This window comes from Gossypium hirsutum, chromosome A10 (genome assembly GCF_007990345.1).
Source record: "Gossypium hirsutum isolate 1008001.06 chromosome A10, Gossypium_hirsutum_v2.1, whole genome shotgun sequence".
Classification (NCBI taxonomy): domain Eukaryota; kingdom Viridiplantae; phylum Streptophyta; class Magnoliopsida; order Malvales; family Malvaceae; genus Gossypium; species Gossypium hirsutum.
The window spans coordinates 116,348,887-116,356,985 of NC_053433.1; positions in this window are offsets into that span (position 1 = coordinate 116,348,887).

An 8,099-nucleotide genomic window follows, 5' to 3' on the forward strand; every position below is an offset into this window, starting at 1 on the left:
AACTAGAAGTGCTCATGGATTGGGTCAGGCCGTGTTGAGCTCAAGTAAAAATTTAAGCTCGTTTGTTAGACTTGAGTCTGGCCCAAAAAATGGGCCTAAAAGTTTATTCAAGCCCGACCTGAATAAAAATGATAAAATCAGGGCCCACCCATATTAAAATTTTTATATGATTTTTTTAAATATATAATATATAAAAAATATTAAAAACATTAAAATACATAATTCTCAACAAATTAAAAACTAATTTTAAAAAATATTTATACTTAAATAATACTAACATAGATGCAACTTCACAAGCAAATATCTTTCAAATAATAACAAAATTAACAATAAAATAAGTGTTATATAATATCTAAACAATAACAATAAAATATTAGCAACATAATAGTGAAATGGTAACAAAATAAGAAGAAAACAACAAGAATATATCATTAAAATAACAAAAAAAGCAGATTCTTTTGTCATTTAGTGAATTTGGGATGGGCCTGGGCCAAAAATGTCTTACCCGAGGCCTGGTCTATTTTTTAAATAGGCCTTATTTTTTTCCCTATCCCATTTTTCGAGTTTATATTTTTACTCAAATTCTCTCACATTTCAGACATGCCTTCAGGCCGGGTCGGATGACCTGACTCATGAGCAGGTATACCTACAACGTAAGAGCAGAACTACTTGATCACAAACGAAATTTCATAAATTAAAATAAATTTTAACTATAAAAAGAAACCCATTTTATTTCAATTTGTTGAAACTACTAATATAGATAATATCTAAAAAAAATCAACTAATATCTTTTTTCCTATAGATAATTTACTTATATTAATATATCAAATAGGCCATTAAGCTTTATCACTTTATCTAAATAATTTCTTATACTTTTATTATACCCGAAATAAGCATTCATACTTTAGAAGTTATCCAAATAAGCCTTAATTTGTATCTAGATAAGCTTTAACCTTTAATTTATATCTTAAATAAAATCTTTAATATAAATTAATACTTCATTTTAAATAACGGGTAATTCAAACTAGACTTTTATTTGGGTAGACCAAAAGTATTTGAACTTATTTAACACTCTTTTATTAGTTTAGTCACTTGCTTAACAATTTTGTCCCATTGGAAGACCTTGACTTGGAAATTCCTAATCATCACCATCATTTGGAAGCATTTTAATTTTCTTATATAACCCCTACTTCTATCATAAACTATCAAACCTTTTAATAAGGAAAAAAAATATACATTTACACATACTCAAACACATTCTCTTAATTATTGTAATAGCAACGATGATATCTATGCTAAAACTTAATCCCCCAAGATTTTGGATATCTTGGATACCGAAAATGATGGAAATGCCATATAATTTTGGATTGTCGACTAGTTACTTGATACCTTTACAGCTAAGGTAAGTAGCATGACATATACACACGAGATGTGTTATTTGATTACGGATCAAATTTCATAATTAAAATAAGCAAATTGGTCAGCAATAAGCAAATTGGTCAGCAAGTGCCTAATTAATATCTCATCTGAAGATATAATATCTATGCATGATATGCTTGAAAAGTTGGGAAAATATATTATTCGCCAAAAATCTAAAACCCCTGGAAAGTGCAGGAGGCTATGGAGCCATGAACACATTAAACGAGTGCTCAAATATAATCAAGTAAGCATTACTTGTATTCATATTCTTTTATTTTTTTTAATATGCTTTAATGAGATACTATCATGTGGTCAAACATCACTATATAAATTTATACATTTGATATTGTATCAAATATTATCTCTTTTAATAGTATTTTAAAAAATATATATATTTATTGTTTTACTGGACACATAATGACTGATGTCTTAAGTATAATGTAAAATCTGGTCAAAGTTTATGGCTTAGTTAAATATATTATGCGTTGATTTGGGAAAAAAAACACTTTTGGAATGTAATATCCATAAATTTCTCCATGCTCATATTTGATAAATTGATTTTTGTTATTAGGGAACGGATCGAATTCAAGGAATGAAGTTAAACATGTCACATATGGATAAACTATTATTACGCCCTTTTATTTTTGAAAGCATGACTAATTTTAAATATATCATCTTCTATTCTCCTAAGAGTATGGAGTGTGAAAATTATAAGAAACTATATACAAATCAAGTTGATATTGTATCACTTCCTGAAGAGCTAAAATATCTTCGATGGGATGATTACCCTTGTAAATCTTTATCAACAAGTTTTAATCCAAAAAATCTTGTGGTATTGGAATTACTATATGGAGACATGGAACAACTTTGAGATGGACATCAGGTGTGTATACTTTTATACTTTCTTCATTTGAGAATTTTATTCTTAAGAAAAACAATTTATAATTGATATAACACTTAATTATATGATAACATATTTTTATTAAAAAAATTTAATATATATATAATTTTATTCTATTTTTTAAAAGAAGCAACATCATTTACTCTTCATGGTGAGTGTATTAATACACCCAAAATATCAAATATAAATTTTTATTTTGATATTCTCAAAATAAGTAAATGATGCTCTAAAGTAATGAAACTACTTTTGTTCTCATCGTGTGCAGGATCTTGTTAATTATTTGTTTTTTTTTATTTTTTCTTGCCTAAAGTAAGTACATGATACTTAAAAGTGATATAATTATTTTTATATATTTTTATTTTGCACAGAACCTTGCTAATTTAAGGAAAATTGACATTTCATATTGCAAAAATTTAAGGAAGATGCCTAATCTTTCAGGAGCCATCAACCTTGAACTCCTTGCTGCAAAGGATGTGAAAGTTTGGTTGAACTTTGGAATGAAGATGATCATATAGTATGTGCACTTTCATACTTTTTTCATTTAAGAATTTTTTAAGAAAAAATTATAATTTAGTATATCAAATAATCATATGATGACATTTTATTTAAAGTTTTTAAAAAATAAATATGAAAGATTTTATATAAATTAGTGGCATCATTTGATCTATTAATTGTGAGTTAATTTTCACATCCAATACATCAAATATGAATTTTTATTTTTCTTAGTATTATAATTATTTATTTCCTTTTTCATTTCTTACTGCTTAAAGTAAGTAGTTGATGCTTAAAAGTAATACAAATATTGTTTCTATACAGGAGCTTGTTAATTTAAGGGAAATTTACGTTGCAGATTGCAATAATATAAGGAAGCTATGTAATCTTTCAAGAGCCATCAACCTTGAATTCCTTGATTGCTCTGACTGTAAATGTTTGTTTGCACTTTGGAATGAAGGTGATCGTATGGTATGTGTTTTCATACTCTTTTTTATTCATATAATAACATTTTATTTAAAGTTTTTAAAAAATAAATATAAAAGAATTTATTTTGTTTAGATAAATGACATCGTTTAATTTATTAATTGTGGGAGAATTTTCATGCCCGATACATTAAATATAAATTTTTATTTTTTTATAGTATTATAATTATTTCTTTCCTTTCCATTTTTTACTAAATAGTTGATGCTTAAAAGTAATACACTTAATTTTTCTGTATAGGATTTTGTTAATTTAAGGCAAATTGACTTCAGTGGATGTGTGAGTTTAAGGAAGATAGCTAATCTTTCAAGAGCCATCAACCTTGAATACGTTGATTGCTGTGATTGTAAAAGTTTGATTGAACTTATTTTATGGTATGTATTGTAACACCCCTTACCCATACCCGAGGCCGGAATAAGGTACGAGGTGTTACCGGACAAACGTACAAACATTAAAACTAAAATACGGGCCATAAAATTTCATTCATATTTCAAAACGTTCATTCACTTACACATAGTCCCTTATTTTAGTCTACGGAGCCCAAAACATACTTTAGAAAGGGTTCGGGACTAAACCGAGAACTTACGAAAATCTTGGAAATTTCATGCTTTAAGGCTCAACATGCCCGTGTCCCAAAGTCGTGTTCCATACACGGCTGAGACACATGGTCGTGTCTTTGCCTGTGTGGAATACACCTAGGCTATTTTCCAAGCTTTGGTCAACCTTAATCTCTTATACACTTATACAAAATCAAAAGCATATAACATGGTATTCATTTAATGATTAAATATTCTCAATTAAACCATAAACATAGCATTTGTATGTCATCATACATGTGTCTCTCATACTCATTTTACCTTGTTTATTGTAGTACCACTTATATATTTATACCAAGATTATCATCTTACCAAATATCTTCAGCTTAATCATCAAGCATTTATATTTAAAGCTAGATCATATCTTTATAAAATACCACAATTCAGATGTGCAGAATCACATGTTTGCCTGAAACATTTCAATTCAACTCCATACCCAACAAGCATTACATTGAGGCTAGTCATATATATATATGTCATAATACATATCATTCTCTTTTTGTTTTCTTATAAACACATATCATTTATTTCATTATATCAATATTTCATATATCATAGTTTCCATGTATTCCACATATAGTTATTTTCTTTCTCCTCCTCTCCATTCCACATCCTTAATGTATATATCATTCTTGTAAGTACGATTTCACAATTTACTAATAAATGCTCACATCAAACTGTCCACACGAGTCATAGTCACTTACTTATTTATAATTCAAGCTACAGAGCTCCAAATTAAGATCTGTAAATTTCCTATGAAACTAGACTCACATATCTTTCCACCATAAAATTTTCATAATTTTTGGTTCAGCCAATTAGTACAGTTTATTCATTAAAATTTCCCTTATTTCAATTTCTGACAGTTTTGACCTCTCTTCACTAAAAATTAATTATCTCACAGTACAGAACTCGGATAATATTACCGTTTGTTTTTATTAAAATTAGACTCATAAAAAGATTCTAAGAATATAGATTATACCCCATAATTATTTTTTTATAATTTTTAACAATTTTTCCAAGTCAGAAAAGGGGATCTCGAATTCATTTAGACACTATCTCACAAGAATTCAAATATCACATAATATGGAATTCTTTTGCTTCCCCTGTTTCTTTTATGTGAAAATAGACCCAATAAAATTTAATTACATATTTTATTTGAAATTTAATTCAACTTCCACAATTTTTGGTGAATTTTCAAATTCATACACTGCTGCTGTCCAACACTATTTTACTACTAAAGTTCACTTTTACACAATTTCACTTAATCCATTCCATTTTACCGAGGTTTGCACAAATATCGAGCATATTTCTCATAAATTCAAATAAACGTATACTTGCACTTGTTCATCACATAATCACTTTCACATGTATTTTCACTTAATCGATTTCCCGTTGAACCCATCGGAATAATAATAGATACACAATTGCCTACACATTTTCCCATTTTCACACTTGTAGCCGGAGCTATCTGGTACGCATAGTAGCCTGCACTTAGTACTACACATGTGACCAACAATCTAGTACACGTAGTAACCTGCACTTAGTACTACACACGTGATCACAGTTTTCGGGTACGCATAGTAGCCTGTACTTAGTACTACACATGCGACCAATTATCCGGTACACGTAGTAGCCTGCACTTAGTACTACACATGTGACCTCACAATAGCTCATTTGTATCGTTTCTATTTCGAAGGTTCAACCGGGAAATTCCTCACTTTTCAACATTTTACTAAATTGTCCGTAATCAATTTAAATTCATAATTTACATCAAATAACCATTTGATAGGCAGCCACATTTCATATGATATCAAAATATAATAACATAAAAAGAATCGATAGATTATTTATGTACGAACTTACTCGAAGTGTCGATCTCACTATCCATAGTACCAATTGTCCATTCATAGTACAATAAGACACAACTCAAATATCAAATCAGCTTTTAAGAATTTACATAACATATATCATATATTTCATATATCACTTGTCATGTATCGTCATTTTCTTGCATTTCATGTAACATTCTTTCATGTCATATTTTCACATCATAAACACAATTCCATCAACTTTTCCAATATATTAAATCATACAATATATGCAATAATAGTAAGAAATATAATTCAAACATAACATTGCATTATTATTATCATACGAACTTACATACTTTCAACACCTCGAAAATCATAGTAAATATATTAATTTTACATTGAAAAATGCATAAATTAATGCTTATTATACATATGAACTTACCTCGATACTAAAACGGCCATTTTACCAACTTTCCCAATTTTTGATTTTTTCTCCCATTCTAGGTTCAAATCTCATTTTCCAGGATCTAAAACATCATATTTTACTCATTTAATTAATGTACTATTCAAAACAGTCCTTAACTCAAACTTTGGAAAAATTACAATTTTGCCCCTAAACTTTTGCATATTTGCACTTTTTCCCCTAGGCTCGGGAATTAAACCTCATCCCTTATTCTTATGTTTTATGACATGCTGACCACTTTTCCCTTCTATGGCAACATCAAATTCTCACTCTAACATATACTTATGACTATTAGGTATTTTTACCGATTAAGCCCTTTTACTCGTTTTCACTCAAAACCGAGTAGCACAAGTTGTCAACATAGTTTAAGACCTCATATTATATCATAAAATATCAAAATAAACACATTTAACCTATGGGTATTTTTCCAAATATGAACCCTAGCTTAAATTATTTCTAGAATAAGCTTAATCAAATTACCGGGATTCCAAAAACGTAAAGAACTTGAAAAACGGGGTTAGAACGGACTTGCTATTGAGCTTGGAAAGCTTCAAAACCCTAGCCATGGCTTCCCCCATGCTAATTTCGGCCTCCATGAAAAAGATGAGTCAAATTTGGCTTTATTTTCCCTTTTTATTTCTTTTAATTACCAAATGACCAAAATGCCCTTCCTTACTAAACTTTCAAAAATTCCATCCATGTCTAATTTTTGTCCATAACTTAGAAATTGGTCAAATTTCTATTTAAGACCTCATAATTAATATTTCAAAGCAATTTCATACAAGAAACTTCTAGAATGCAAGTTTTGTAACTTATTCAATTTAGTCCCTAACTTCAAATTGAGCACTTTATGCATAGAATTTCTTCACGAAATTTTCACACAATCATGAAATCATATCATAGACCTCAAAATAATCATAAAATAATTATTTCTATCTCAGATTTTGTGGTCTCGAAACCTCTATTCCAACTAGACCCAATTTTGGGCTATTACATGTATTTTCATATTTTTTTTAAATTATATTTTGATGTGTAAAGATTCATATGATAAAATTTTATTTAAATTTTTAAAAAATAAATAGAAAATATTTTATTTTATTTAGATACGTGATATCGTTTGATTTATTAATTGTGGGTGAATTTTAACACTGATACATCAAATATAAATTTTTATTTTTTTATAGAATTATAATTATTTATTTCCTTTTCATTTTTTACTAAGTAGCTGATGCTTGAAAGTAATACAACTATTTTTTCTATACAGGACCTTGTTAATCTTTCAAGAGCCATCAATTTTAAAATCCTTGATTGCTCTAACTGTAAAAGTTTGGTTGAACTTCCTTGCCTCGATCATTTGGCATCTCTTGATGAGGGTAATCTTCATCTTAACGGATGTTATAGTCTCAAGAAGTTTCCTCAGGTCCCACGTCACATTTGTTATTTAGATTTATCAAAAACCGGAATAGAAGAAGTGCCTGATTCTATCAAGGATGGCCACAAACTTGAAAGATTGTTGTTGAGCAAAACAAAGGTAAAAAATGTATCCATCAATATTTTAAAGCTGGAATTCCTTCGTAAATTGGATCTTAGTGGTTGCCCAATTGAAGAAGTGTGGTTGCCTTTCGATCCCCTATGTAATCTTCAACACTTAGACATGAGTGGCTCAGCGGTCAAAAATGTATCGATCAAGTTGGAATCCCTTCTTAAACTGAATCTCAATGGTTGCCCAAAGGTTGAATTACTCTCAGAGCTTCCAGCATATCTGAAAGTCTTGAGTGTAAATGACTGCACATCATTAGAAAAAGTATCCTTTGCTGATCAAAATTTATATCAGTTTGATTCTTTAGATGATGAGTTTTGCATTGATCATAACTTGTTGATGCGATTCTGTAATTGCTTCAACTTGAATCAAGAGTCAACCAAAAACATTGAGG